Source organism: Mirounga leonina, unplaced genomic scaffold, assembly GCF_011800145.1.
Source record: "Mirounga leonina isolate KUSES-001 unplaced genomic scaffold, KU_Mleo_1.0 Mir_93, whole genome shotgun sequence".
Taxonomy (NCBI): domain Eukaryota; kingdom Metazoa; phylum Chordata; class Mammalia; order Carnivora; family Phocidae; genus Mirounga; species Mirounga leonina.
In genome coordinates this window covers 7467271-7482634 of record NW_023270854.1, presented here as the reverse complement: position 1 = coordinate 7482634, position 15364 = coordinate 7467271, and the positions used below count along the sequence as shown (strand labels likewise).

The 15364-nt window shown below is 39.9% G+C and overlaps 1 long non-coding RNA gene across 2 annotated transcripts in view; it reads left to right on the top strand.

Annotated features, from left to right (window-relative positions):
- Nucleotides 1–15364, top strand: part of LOC118004650 — a 41130-nt gene that overhangs the window by 4854 nt on the left and 20912 nt on the right. The window contains exons 2-3 of one of the 2 annotated variants that reach the window (XR_004677654.1): nt 3945–4085; nt 5045–5915. This is a non-coding gene — a long non-coding RNA (uncharacterized LOC118004650). Of the gene's footprint in view, nt 1–3944; nt 4086–5044; nt 5916–15364 lie in introns of those variants that run through there. The other variant, XR_004677655.1, reaches the window with a different exon arrangement.

Below are 15364 nucleotides of genomic sequence, written 5' to 3'. Positions count from 1 at the left end.
GTCATTGGGCCAATAGATAGACCTCTGTTAATTCTGCTCTTTTTATTTATTTTTTTAAAGATTTTTTTAAAATGTATTTATTTGAGAGAGAGAGAGCGCGCGTGTGCACTAGAGAGAGAGCACGAGTGGGGATGGGGCAGTGGAGGGGGAGGGGAAAAGTTGGGGGTGGGGCAGACTCCTCACTGAGCAGGGAGGCAGATGTGGGCTCAATCCTGGGACTCTGGGATCAAGTCCTGAACCAAAATCAGACGCTTAACCAAGTGAAGCACCCAGGTACCCCAGTTTTGCTCTTTTTAGTGCTTGCATAGTATTCAATATTTCATGCTTGAATGTACCACAATTTATTTTGCCATCCTCTTTATCAAGGGATGTTTGTGTTGTTTCTAGTGTTTTGCTTTTACAAACAGTGCTTTATTTATTTTATAAAGAACTTAATTTGTAAAGACGCCAAGATAGTTTGGTAAGGAGAATTACGGTGTCCTTTCCTGAGAATTTGTGAGAGCAGTATTTTCCATGTATCTGGTGACGTTTAGATTCAGCCTTCTAAAGTGACAGATAAGATGAATGGCCCTTATGTGAACCTTTGAGCTTCATTCCCAGATATCTACATTATTCAGCAAAATGTTTCCACCCCCACCCCCATACTACCTTCCCATTGGGGTAACTGTTCACTCTGTCATTTAACCACTCAAAAACGTTCCCTTTGGTAAAATGAGGTAAGTATATACTTCCCTTCCACACTGTGAGATTTAATTAGCTAATGATGGAGAAGTCCTTGGGTGAAGAGTGCAGTGGAAGTTCAAAGTAATATTGTCATATGTTTAGATATATTTTCAATATGTAAAGTCATATAACCTTGTTATTACAGTCAGATATATGATTCTGGGCAAGCGTTACTTCCAGGGAGAAAACATAAAAGCCAACTCTTTAGAGATCTAGCACAAAGACATATTTTCTTGTGATCTCCAGGTGGTGCCCACGTTTGCAACCTCTCTCAACTCAACTTTAATGATAATGGCCTCCATTTGTGCCCCTCTGAATGTAATCTATTTAATTGAAGTTCCAAAAATGACCCTGACTTTCAGCCCTGCCTTGGCCAGTGGTACAGCTGTGCTGAATGTGTCTTGGATCTGTAAATAAAATACTGATTCTAGTCACTTCTGCAGAATGCATTTTGATACTGCAGATTTTTTCAGTGCTGGCTCAATTAAGTTAGGTATCTCTAAGGGAAAGTAGGATATCAGGTAAGGCAAAAAGGCAGGACATGGCTAACACTGGTAATTTCTTTAAAAAAGTGCTTTGAGCCCTCCTAATTTTAAAGATAACCTTGCACAGCAATCAGATAGATTAAACATTGTCATTTTGACTCTGAAACAAAGACAAAAGCCTTGGAATTCTAACGAACATCTTATCATATATCAGGTCTCTACAATCAATACATTCTTTACTGGTAGTATTTTAGAACACCTGAGATGGTCTAGGACAGACTGGGTCTCAAAGGGACCTTTGCCTGACCACTGAAGACTTCTCCATCTTTTCTTTTCAATGGGAATTTGGCCCATGTTATCTGCTTAATAAACATTCTGATTGAAAAATGAATGTATTTTCCCAGGTGATGCTTAAGATCATTGTACTCGTAGTTTCTGACCATAATTTGTTCATATAAGTGTTTCCCCCTCAGGGAATTCATATCCTTCGTGTTTTGTTCTGATGTGTACCTTGTAGGCAGACTAAGAGCTCTCCAAAGATGTCCACAGCCTAATCCCTGGAACCTATGATTCTCCTAGTTTCATGGCAAAGGAGAATTAAGGTTGCCGATGGAATTAAGGTTGCTAATCAGCTGAGTTTAAAATAGTGAGATTGGGGCACCTGGGTGGCTCAGTCGGTTAAGTGTCTGCCTTCGGCTTAGGTCATGATCCCAGGGTCCTGGGATCGAGTCCCACATCAGGCTCCCTGCTCGGCGGGGAGTCTGCTTCTCCCTATCCCTCTGCTGCTTCCCCTGCTTGTGAACCTGCTCTCTCTCTCTCTCTCTCTCTGTTAAATAAATAAATAAGTGAAATCGTTAAAAAATAATAAAATAGCGAGAGTATCCTAGATTTTCTGAGTGAGCTCAGTGTAATCACAAGGTAAAAAAAAAGACAGAGAAGGAGGTCACAGTGAGGCATGTGACAGTAACTTGCTGTGACTGGCTTTGAAGACAGAGGAAGGGGCGGAGCAATGCTGCCAGCTCCAGAAGCCAGAAAAGGCAAGAAACGGGTTTTCCTCTAGAATCTGCAGAGAAGACACAACCCTGCAGACACCTTGATTTTAGTCCAGGGAGACCCTTGTCAGACTTCGGACCTGCAAAACTGTAAAATAACAAATTTTTGTTGTTTCAGGCCATCAGGTCTGTGGTCATTACAGCAGCATACAGAAAATGAAGTTCCCTTTTTTCTGGTTGACTCACTAGAGTTCCTTGTATATTCTAGATCCTGACCCATGTTCTACTTCTCCATATGAAAAGTTTCTCCTTACCTCCTAATCTGTCACTTTTTCTATGGTGTCCTTTATTCAGCAGAAATCCTTACTTAATTTTTGTTAAGTCAAATCTCTCATTTTTTTCTTTCACGGATCGTATTTTTCAGTATTTTATTTAAATCCTTTTCTCTCGGGGCGCCTGGGTGGCTCAGTCAGTTAAGCATCCGACTCTTGGTTTCAGCTCAGGTCATGATCTCAGGGTCATGAGATCGAGCCCTGCGTTGGGCTCTGCACTTAGCAAGGAGTCTGCTTGAGATTCTTTCTCTCTCCCTCTCCCTCTGCCCCCACCCAAATAAATAAATAAAAATCTTAAAGCCCTTTCTCTCCCTCAAGTTCCAGAGACATTTTCCTTTCCTTCTTTTGTTAGCGCTACGGCTTAACCTTTTCCATTTGGGCTCCTAGTTCACGGAGAACTTTATCTTTCATGTGGTGTAAAGTAGCTCTCTATTGGTTAGGATACTGGCTCAGCTACTTTAATGGGGTCCAAACCATCTGTGGCTTAAGAAAGATGGAAATTTATTTCTCTCTCACTAAAGGTCAAGCTATCAACGGGCAATCCAGATGTGTAGGACCTCAACATGTACCTTCCATTTCAGAGTCCGAGCAGCAGTTCTAGTACATGTTTTATCTCAAAAGACAGGGAATGCTTTCCTTCTCACTTGCTTTCTGATAAATGTATCCAAAGATAGAATCTCACATTATGTTCTGCTAAAGCGGAAGATTGTAAGACCATCTAAAGATTTGTCTCCAAATTTTTTGGCTTTAAGTGCCTTCACTGTCATTTATTCCCGAGTATCTTAAAACTTGCTGGGAGATTTCTATTAACACTTGGCAGATTTAGCAGTTCATCCTGTTTTTCATTATACTGGCTGTCCTAGAATCATCTTCTAAGAAATTTTTGCCTTTGGGTTTCAATGTTGTGTCATGGTGTAATTTTTTGGAAGAAATTAATTTATTAATCAATGATCCAAATATCCATTAGAATTTAATTGATACCATGAAATGGGTTACCAGGAGTTTCAATTTGGGAAAATGGAAAGTTCTGGAGCTGGGTAGTGTGATGATTGGACAACAGTGTGACTGTGCTTTATGCCACCGAGCTGTACACTTAAAAATCATTAACTTGGTAAACTTTATTTAATGCATATTTTGCCATAATTTAAAACATAAATCTAAAAAAAGAGAGATAAGTTTGAAAAGTGAGAAGAAATGGCCAGATCAGGGCAGAGGACATCCAAGTCATGCCAGGAACCCGGATGGGGAGGTTGGAATTGCAGAATATAAGATTTCGAAATGAATTTAGAGATCGTGTTCGTGGTTTCATTTGTTGGCTTCTTTGTGTTTTATTTTAACCCAGTGGCCATGGGTCTCCAGGGTGCCAGTCCATCCTGAGCTTTCTCATAATTTTTTTTTTTTAATTCTCACAGGTGTACTATTCTAAGGAGAAAGTCCGTGGCTTTCATTGGATCCCAAAGCGTTCTCTCAACCCACAGAAACTAAAGAGATGGATCCAGTCCACGCTCACCTTTCTCGGATGAGGAAACTGACAGGTCCCAGAGATAGTTACGGTAGGTCCTGCTTCTCCTTTTCACAGCGGATTTTGAGTTTCAGGCGACTTCCCCCTTGACAGGGTTTCCATTTCTAAGGGAGGGCTGCTTGGAACTCGCTGTCCTCTGAACTGTATAGCACAGTTGCTTCTGCTGGTCCTGCCTTTACTGATTCCACTGGGAGTCCTTTGCCGAGGGAGGGACAAGGGCGACCAGAATAGAAGCAGAGGAAGGGTACGGTATCTGCTGAAAGCCCAGGGGGGGGCCTGGGGGGCAGGTGCTGACTGTAACTTTTTGGATGTCCTTGGGTTTAAATGACTCCCCCGAGAAGGTGACAGGAACTAGAACCATTGTACTCATATCACAGAAGGATCTAGCTGCAGGGCTGGGCACAGCACGGTCCAGCTTCCCCAGGGAGGATGAAGAGTGATTCGCAGCAGGATCTGCCCAGAACAAAAGGAGAAGGAAGAAATTTGGGCTTAGCACAATGACTACAAAGACCAAACAGGCAGTCTGGTAAAGCATGGAGCCAGCCAAAGAAATGTAAGCCCTCTTCTTGGCGGGAACTAGTTATGTGTGAGTAATAAGATCCTTTCTCAGGGAAGCAGGTGCTTTGTAGACAACTGGTCTTAATGAGCACACATCAATAGGTTTGGCTGAAAACCTCCCAATACCAGAGAATAGAATAGTTAAATCAAATAATGAAGGTGCTGTAACGGTGCAGTAAATGGAGGCACGCTGCCCGGAAACTGTGTGCTCTTCTATTAAGTCTCAAAAATGTTGTGCCAGGTGACACAGTGCTCAAAAGAAGTGTTAGTGAAATTAGTAGATTAGAATTACCAACTAATTAAATTGTGGGGCATAGTCTTTCAGCGGTAGTCAGCAGCGGAACCTATTCCACGTACCTAGGGAGAAATGGCTCTCATGGAAGAAGGAGGGTAGCAGCTCAGCCAGCCTCCCGTATCCTTGACTCTCTACAGTATCAGCTCAGAGGATCCACTCAGTGATGGGGAGAGACATGTTTTACAAATGTGGAAGAGTCCAGCAATAGCTCCTTTTCCTATATGCGACTGTAAATCTGCCTCTTTCAGCCAATGTGGACAGCAAATATAAGAGATGCTGGTTTGTTTTTTCTTATATCCATGAAATGAACCTCAGAAAGTCTGAGGCACAAGAATTAGACTGTCCTGACAATCACCCGGATGCTGCAGCCAGAATTTGAATGATTACACAGTGAGAAATAAAAATTGTTTTGCTATGCTGTCAAACATACAGTTTTGGGCAATTACAATTTTTTTAATCGTATACTGACTATTGAGCTATCTAAGGACTAGCTATAATAACGTATAGCATGAATAAATTGCAATGGGGAATTAAAACGAAATTAAAATCTATATGGAAAAAAAACTGATAAGTAGAGGGGCACCTGGGTGGCTCAGTCAGTTGAGCATCTAGATCCTGATCCCAGGGCTCTGGGATGGAGCCCCATGTCTGACTGCCTGCTCAGCAGGGAGTCTGCTTCTCCCTCTGCCCTTCCCCGCCCAACTCATGCTCGCTCTCTCTCTCTCTCTCAGTCTCCCAAATAAATGAATAAAATCTTTGAAAAAATCACTTAAACAAAAAACTGATAAGTAGAATATAGATATGATTAACATCTAAACGTCATATAAATGAATGTTACACAAGTTGCTTAGCATGAGAAATTGCAAAAAATCTGCGATTAACTTGTGTTAATTTGACATCAAATGCAGCAGTTTTATTTTTAGCACTGTAAGAATAAACATGTAATTAGCTCTCAAAGAGGATGTATCATAAATAGTCCAGTCTGGCTATTTTAACCACCCAAATAATTCAAGGTTATTGGATTTTTTAAAATTATATATTCAGTTTTCATGATAAAAGTAATCTTTGTCATTAAAGACATGTTTGAAATTACAAAAAGGTAGAAAAAGAGAAAAATTACATTTTACTTTTACTTTAGGATTTCTACATACAGGTTTCCTTGCTTATTTGGGGCACATAGTCACAGTTTTATAATGCAAATGATTTGGTGTTCTTATTTTTTTCCTTAAATAAAAATCATCTTCCAATGCTATTATACCATACTTACAACAATAATTTCTATTATTATACATACCATACTTTCTAAATTGTATTTTAATAGATGTACAACATTCCATTAATTATTATTTATAATAGCATCAAAAAATACTGAGGAATCAATTTAATAAAATAAATGTAAGACTTGTACACTGAAAATTACAAAATGCAATTGAAAAAATATTTTTTAAGACCTAATAAATGGGAAGACATCCTGTGTCATGCATTGGAAGACTCAGTATCATTAAGATGGCAATACTGCCGAATTGATCTATAGATGCAATGTAGTCCCTCACGAAATTCCAACTGCCCTTTCCACAGGAATGGACAAGGTTGATCCTAAAGTTCACTGAACAGAGAGGCTCAATTAAGATGTTGAATCAGATGGTTTATTAATTAATTCAAAACCCAGGGCGCCGGGGTGGTTCAGTTGTTAAGCATCTGCCTTTGGCTCAGGTCATGATCCCAGGGTCCTGGGATCGAGCCCTGCATCAGGCTCCCTGCTCAGCCAGGAGCCTGCTTCTCTATCTCCCACTCCCCCTGCTTGTGTTCCCTCTCTAGTTGTCTCTCTCTCTGTGTCAAATAAATAAATAAAATCTTAAAAAATAATTAATTCAAAACCCACAGTGAGACACTCTGTCGGGGGCTATAGAATAGTTCAACATAGCATAGAGTCCAAGTGAGGTGAAAGATGATCCTCCCTGAATCTTGAATCTTTGGATTCCCTTCTCTCTCTCTCTCCCTCTCTCTCTCTCTCTCCCCCCCTTTCCTCCTCCCCCTCCCCCCGTCTTTTCCTTCGTCCCTCTCCCCACCACCCCCCTCATTCTGTCACATGTACCAGAGTTGAGGTTGAGAGGTTAAGCCAGAAATGCCTGGGATCAATAATATGCACTACCTCCTTTGGAAAACACAGGAGCGAGTACTTCTGACGTCAGCTGTAGCTTGCCAACTAGCCTGCTGAACAACCATGGTTTTGTCTGCATTTCTTAACCCGAGCGCCATGGGGCCAGGATGGGTCCAAATGAGTAGCCAACCTAGGGATGATTAGCTGTCAACCTAGAAGTGACAGGATCTGTACCTTATGACTTGGCTGTCTCATATTTTCTTTCCGTAAAGAAACACTTTTGCTTGTTTCATCCTATTTATCATATATGTAATATGTCTTGAATGTTACTAATGTATCATCTATATTTAACATATTTTGTGAATTCTGCTCATGTTGTTCAAGCTACTTCTTTACTCATTTTCTATCTTTAACGCATCTTATGAGTTTTACCTACCACTCATAAGCTATTAGCTTATGTATTAACTTCGCTTAACACTTACAGGTTTCATCCATCCTGTCTGTGATGGTTAATTTTATGTGTCAACATAACTGGGCTAAAGGATGCCCTGATAGCTGGTAAAACATTATACCTGGATGTGTCTGCAAGGCTGTCTCTAGAAAATATTAGCATTTGAATCAGTAGACTCAGTAAAAAAAGATCCACCATCATCAGTGAGGTGACATCATCCAATTCCTTGAGGGCCAGAATAGAAATGAAATGGCATAGAAAAGGTGGAGGAAGGGTGGATTTGCTGTCTCTGGTTAGCTAGGACATCCATCTTCTTCTGCCTCCAGACATCAATACCTGTGCTCCTGATTCTGGGTCTTTCAGACTCAGACTGGGACTTCCACCCCTCATTCTCAGACCTTTGGGTTCAGACTGAATTACATCGGTGACTTTCCCGGTTCTCCAGCTTGCAGATAGCAGTTCGCAGGACTTCTTGGCCTCCATAACTGCATGAGCCAATCCCTATTGGCTCTTTCTCTGGAAAACCCTAACTAATACCCCATTTGTCTCTCTTGTCTTCTGTTACAGAATTAAATATTTCATAAATAAAATAGCAAACGCACATTATAAGGATCGAGAAAAATTACTGGATTTAGTCAATTTTTAGGGTACTTTCATATTCCTCTCTCTTCATAAAATACTACAAATTTTAGCCATTTGACCTTCCAAGCAAATATGAATCTTTGTAAAGTACTAGCCCCATTTGTTGACTGATTGTTAGATTTGGGTTGTTTTCATCCCTTGTCTCCTGATACAACTGTATCAGTCAAGAGACAGAAATGACAAGTTATATTTTTTTTAAAGATTTTATTTATTTATTTGAGAGAGAGAATGAGAGAGAGCACATGAGAGGGGGGAGGGTCAGAGGGAGAAGCAGACCCCCCGCTGAGCAGGGAGCCTGCTGGGGGACTCGATCCCGGGACTCCAGGATCATGACCTGAGCCGAAGGCAGTCACTTAACCAACTGAGCCACCCAGGCGCCCCGACAAGTTATTTTAATATAGACAATTTAACATAAAGGATCAATAACTAGATATAAAGAATTATTAACTATGCTTTGGAGCTCTGAAAAGGTAAAACAGGGAACATTAAACCACCATGGAGGTAACAAGACTTTGGGAAGCAGATGGTCCCTTCCTTTTCGTGGGACTAAAGAGAAGCTTGGAGAAAGAGTCCCACAGAATTGAATCCCAGACCTCTGAGAAGGGGGTGCTCCATGGCACTGGAACCCCAACTTTTGTGAGCCACTGATGCTGGTGTCTCTTAAGGTGGTACTTTTTTTTTTTTTTAAGTAGGCTCTATACCCAACATGGGGCTTGAAATCATGACCCAGAGATCAAGAGTCATATGCTCTATTGACTGAGCCAGCCAGGCACCCCAAGGTGGTACTTTGATTTTAGTTCTTCAAGGGTTAGAAAACCTGCAAAGTGGATTTACCTTCTGTCCCAGGAATCAGCTGCGGTTGCTGGAGTGAGGAAATATTGCTTGGGGGTTGCTCACAGCTTCCTGTCTATGAAGTCCCCAGGAAGGAGAAGCTCTCCTCCCTAGCCCTGCATCCTCCCTCAAGCAGAACCCACAGGGAACCAGTTGGCAAAACAGATATGTGGCTTGCAGAGACGAGCCCCCCGTCACAAAGCCTAGCAGAGAGGGTGGTTTGGAGCAAAGGGCCAATGACTTGGTAACTGGCACAACAACCCTGTCCAATGTAGCTAGATAATTTGATATGTGTCATTATTACTGAAAAACGGGGGCAATTCCTTACTGACATCAGAGCTACGTATGAGCTGAAGACACAAGGGCCAATTTTTATTTCTACATGTGACAAACTGGTGTTCTATTCCAGGTGAAGCCTTAGAATCGATCCCAAAAGGAGTAACGTACATTTCCTCTTTGAATGGGGAACCTATCCTAAATTATCAGTTAATAGTCAATACTTTATCCTCCTGAGTATTTAATTTATGACCCATGTTTCTTTCAGACTTTCAGAAAGGTCTATTCGGTAGTTCCTGCTAGGATATAATGATAAGATATTTCAAAGTGTTGGGCGCCTGGGTGGCTCAGTTGGTTAAGTGACTGCCTTCGGCTCAGGTCGTGATCCTGGAGTCCCAGGATCGAGTCCCGCATCGGGCTTCCTGCTCGGCAGGGAGTCTGCTTCTCCCTCTGACCCTCCCCCCTCTCATGCTCTATCTCATTCTCTCTCTCAAATAAATAAATAAAAATCTTTAAAAAAAAAAAAGATATTTCAAAGTGTTAAAACTCTAGTAACTGTCCCCATTTTCTACAATTCTATAAAGGGTCACTCTCAATTGCCATGTGAATTTTTATCTGTATCCCATTGGGTATAAATGTGGCCAAAAAATTCTTTCTACTGAAATACTTAAACAATGATTCAAAATAAGCTCCATTTACCTAGAGGTATTATGCTAAGTGAAATAGGTCAGAAAAAGACAAATACCATCTGATTTCACTTATGTCTGGAATCTAAAAAGCAAGACGAATGAACAAACAAAACAAAACAGAAATAGACTCAAAGATACAGAGTACAAACTGGTAGTTGTCAGAGAGGAGAGGGTGGGGTGATAGGTGAAATACGTGAAAATACAAACATCTAGTTATAAAATAAATAAGTCATGGGGATGAAAAGTACAACATAGGGAATATAGTCAATAATATTGCAATAATTTCATATGGTAACAGATGATGTTATATTGGGGCACCTGGGTGACTCAGTCAGTTAAGCGTCCGACCCTTGATTTCAGCTCAGATCATGATCTCGGGGTTGTGAGACTGAGCCCGGCAATGCAACAGGCTCCACGTTCAGCATGGAGTCTGCTTGTCCCTCTCCCTCTGCTCCTCTCCCTGCTTATGCTCTCTCTTTCTCTAAAATAATAAGTAAAATCTTAAAAAAAAAAAAGAAATATATATTTAGTCAGATGACCAAAATATATTTCTCAGATATATTTGATCTTCATTCATAGTTACTGAAAATGCCCCAGAGCATAAAGGTGAAATGGGTATCTTATTATTAATGAAGGCAACTTTTGGACCCTACCCAAGTGTGGAGGCTAGTTGCCAGGAGGACCAACCCTGAGATTAGAGGGTTGGAACTTCCAGTCTCATCCCCTGACCTCCAGGGTGGGGACGGGCTGGAGATTGAATCAGCCAATGGCTAATAACAATCATGATTCTGCAATGAAGCCTCTGTAAAGACCCAAGACAACTAGATGTGGAGAGCTTCCAGGCTGGTGAACATGTGTAGGTATGGGGAGAGTGGCACAATTGGAGAGGGCAGGGCAGCTTCGCACCCATTCCCCATACCTTGCCCTGTGTATCTCTTCATCGGACTGTTGATTCGTGTATTTTATCATATCCTTTAAGAAACTGGAAAACATAAGTGTTTCCCTGAGTCCTGTGAGCTTCTCTAGCAAATGACAAGAACCTAAGAGAAGGTTGTTGGAACCTCAAATCTGAAGCTTATTGGTCAGAAGCATAGGTAACAGCCTGAGGTTTGAGACTGGCATCTAAAGTGGGGGTGGGGGGAGGGGGCAGTCTTGTAGGATTGAATCTGATGCTATCTCCAGGTAGAAGTGTCAGAGTTGAGTTGAATTCATGGACATACTGCTGGTGTCCAAGAATTGTTTGGTATTATGTGTGTGGGGGGAACATTCCCACAAAGTTAGAATTGAGTCCAGGAACCCTAAAAGAGATGGTAACTAGATCTATCATGGTGATCATTTTGTAATGTATATAAATGTTGAGTCACTATGTTATAACTGGAAACAAATATAATATTGTAAGTCAACTATCCTTCAACTAAAAAAATTGGAAGAATTTAAAAAAAAAAAAAAGCAAAAATTAGCTCCATTCAAGGTATATTATAATACTGGTTATGTGTAGTTATTTCCGAAGAGCAAAACTCAGTTTAACTATCAAGGGAATTATACCAATATCCATTAACCACAAATGTATATCTTGAATAGTTTTTGAATATCAGTAGAAATTCAAAACTATATTGAAGTTTTAATAATTAATCAGAAATATGCAATGTTAATGAATCCCAATATATTCTGTATGACTTGTTATACACAGCAGGGGCATAGAAAAGCACACATCACACTATGTAAATGAGACCATAGAGTTGGGAAAAAACCCAGTACTCATTGAGGTCACACCTTCCCCATTTTAATTTTAAGTGGGTTTGCATCATATTATTGAAAGCAAAGTAAAACTAAACATTCAAATTGGTCACAAAGTAGTGTTAGGGGCATACTCTACTTACTAGAAAATGTTTTCAAAGTAATATTATTAATGATGATATTCTTCAATTTTATATATCTGTTATCTAAAATAATAATTTTAGTGGCCCCTGGGTGGCTCAGTCCTTAAGCGTCTGCCTTTGGGCTCAGGTCATGATCCTGGGGTCCTGGGATAGAGCCCCGCATCGGGCTCCCTGCTCCGCGGGGAGCCTGCTTCTCCCTCTCCCTCTGCCTGCCGCTCCCCCTGCTTGTGCTCTCTCTCTCTCTCTCTCTGTCAGATAAATAAATAAAACCTTTAAAAATAAATAAATAAATAAAATAATTTTAAAACCCCTACAGTAATAGAAGAATATGCAAGAATTGTTTACTATAGCAAAAGATACTGTTTTTGTGAAGAATGTAGTTTTAACAATGACACAAGTAGTTTCATTTATCAAAATATTTTTGAAAGATATACGTCCAGATATTAACCATTTTATATTATATATTTCTCCATTCATTCAAAACATTCTTTTTCAAGAAATATAAAAACTAGTTATTGCCCCTGCCCCGGTGGAATTTGGATTCAGTAATTCTAGAATTTTAGCTCTATCCATCATGGGTATTCATCTTTTTTCATGCAATCTTGGAACAGTTACTGGCCTGAGAAAGTACTGATTTGGGATTGAGATGTAATATTTACAAGTTTTGTCACAATGGTAACATCTGGTTTAGTCTCTGCCATCTCACCTTAGTGAGCAAGTGCCTATGATATGTTATCTATTTAAATAACATGTTCAACCACTGTTTATAGAATACACACAGGGTTATAGGAAAGGTTAAAGCACTTTTCCAGATAAGAAAAGCCAAACAAGAATTTCTTGGTCAGATTGTATCCTTGATCAAATTCACCAGATCACAGTCAACAAATAATCGACTTGATGATAGAACGGGCACAGAAAGAAAGAAAAGACTTTTCTTCTGTTTGTATCTATTCGTTTTAATTAGTTTTTGGTTATTGGGTTGCTGTAGGAAGTTTTAAGAACTTGTTATTGCTAATTAAGTTTTAAAGACATAAACATACACAGTGATTGTGCCAACAGGGGGAAAGGTTTATTTTGCATACCTTAAAGACTGTACTTCCTATACAATCAGAAATTTCTTGCAATTTTTAGATGACTGATTAATATGCAGGTTGCTAAACCATAACAGCACAGCGAGTAGATAAAACACATTCAGTTCAGGAGTGAGGCACTAGGATTTCAAGATGCTTATGGAATGATTATTAAATTCACAGAAGGACTCTCCATTTTGAAAATGCTTGTTTTTACTAATAACTGTGACTTAAAGTGACTCTATGTGCCAGGTCCACAATTTAATCTCTAATTAATCTCCACGATTTTATGAGGAGGTTGTTCACACATGAGGAAAATGAGTTAAAAAGCTAATGACATTTGTCTAGGATCACACAACCAGTAAATGACACAGTGTCATTCTTCCCACAGGAGCACCTAAGAGCTGGATTTTCTTAAAACAATTATTTTCCCACAGTTTCAAGGGGCCATTACACAAAGTTAAAACCTTAAAAATCTGGAAACTCCAGGAGCTAGAGAATCTCTTGGTTCAAAGCCTGATGTTGAGCCTAATGCTGAGAACCTAAGACCAAAATAACTCATGGCTTATATCTGGCATCTCCAGCAGCAGGAGCCCCTGTACCTGAAATGCCCTAACAGTATGCAATCCAGCCGCACGCTGGAGATCTTTCCGTAGATGTTCCTTCTGTGCTGCTTAAATTTCAAAGCTAACCCTCCTATGCCCGATCCCCTCTTTAGTTGTCAACTTAACCTCTGCTAAGGTTTCAGCTGATATTTCGAGGTGCTGGTTATTATTAGCTCACGAGTTCATTCACACATCCAGAAGGTCTAGAAACTAGATAAGCTTTTGATGTATCTCCAATGTCAACCACTGTACCGGACACATAGTAGAATGTATTGAATGGATAAATAAAGGAACAAATAGGTGAATGAATGAAAGTTTGTCACAAGGACAAGGGAAGATATTTGGGATTCACTCTCAGTTTAGCATGGCGACCAAGCCTAGAGAGAGAAGCACCGTCTCTACTGCACTGTTGCTCTCCATCTCTTCTGGTCATTTGCTCATTTTTTTCTGCTGGAACTCTAAGATGCGAACACTCAATTAGATCAGCATATCTCTTCTAATCAGGGGTGGGCTGGAAAATGCTGAACAACTGCTGGAGGCTGTAGGGAAGGTAGCAAAAAGCATAACAAGACTCCGTACAGACTGCTGTAGACACCCAAGACGATTTAAGAGCCTAAAATTGTAGAATTAAAAGATCTTTCTAACTTATCTAATCCAATGCTTTCTCTGGTTTACAAGGAATACCTGAAATCCAGCCAGAAGCATCTCCTTAAGGTTGTAGAGTTAGTGGACCAGAAACCAGATGACACACTCCTCACCCTTTGGGTGGTTCCAACACATTGGTCCATGGATACTGCTCATCTTTCCACAGCATATCAAAAAAAGAAAACAAGTGTGTTCACTTTATTATTTTCACTTATTTAGCACTTTTCATAAATAACGTAATATTGAGATGACTCAATCTCTTCACTTTGGAGAACATTCTAATTCCATCCCATCAGGTAGTATGCTTATCATTATTCTTCTAATTAAAGTAAATACTAGGTCTGAGATGAAAATCAATTGCCACGATGGAAAAGGAATCAAAATCTGCCAGTATCTGGTAACACTAGGAGCTAGAGCTTCCTTGACATTAAGTAATCTAAGGATAAGCCCCTCCCCCACCACCATGATATTTTTCAAGACTCTAAGGCAGTTTTTATGCCTTTATCAGAGAAAGTAAGGGTGAGAATCTACCTATCAAAGTAGCTAGGAGAGTTCCAAAAGTTCTCTTCCCTGGCAGTCATTTACAGATTTAGGAAAGGAACCCAGGTACTCACTTTTGCTATCTCTGTCAACATTCCTTCTGGTCAAAAGCACATTCAGTTATTCAAAAAAGAACAGATTCCTGAAGTCCAAGAGATCTGAATTCAAGATCTAGCTCTGCCTTCTTGGGGCTGAGACACTTGACATCTCTGGACTTCATATCCATCTGTAGAGTGGAAAAGATATGAATATTCCTTACTTTTCAGTATTATGGAAATCAAAAATGCTGATGCATGAGAAAAGATAAATAAGTAAATACACTGCATTATTATTTACCAATATGTCTTCCAGAGAGGAAAAAAATGTGTTTAAAATAGACTAGCCTTTAGAGAATAAGTCAAGATTGTTCTGTTGGTAATTGACTTGTGCAATACACTGCTTTCCAATTTTGAGAATTGATTACAGAGAAGAAAAGGAAGATACCATGTATCTGTCTGAACTGAAGATCCTTTAGATCAGTTCACTCTCCATTTGCCAAATTCAGGCAAATGGTAACTACCTCGGAAGTTTTAAAATTTCACAAAAATCCTACAAAAATAGGCTTATGAGAAATGGCATTGTTTTTAATGATGTGATTAATTTATTACTTTCTCCACAATTATTATGCTTTTGGGTTTAAAAAAGTCAGAGAAAACAGTGAAGAAAAAAATACATAAGGCTGCATAAG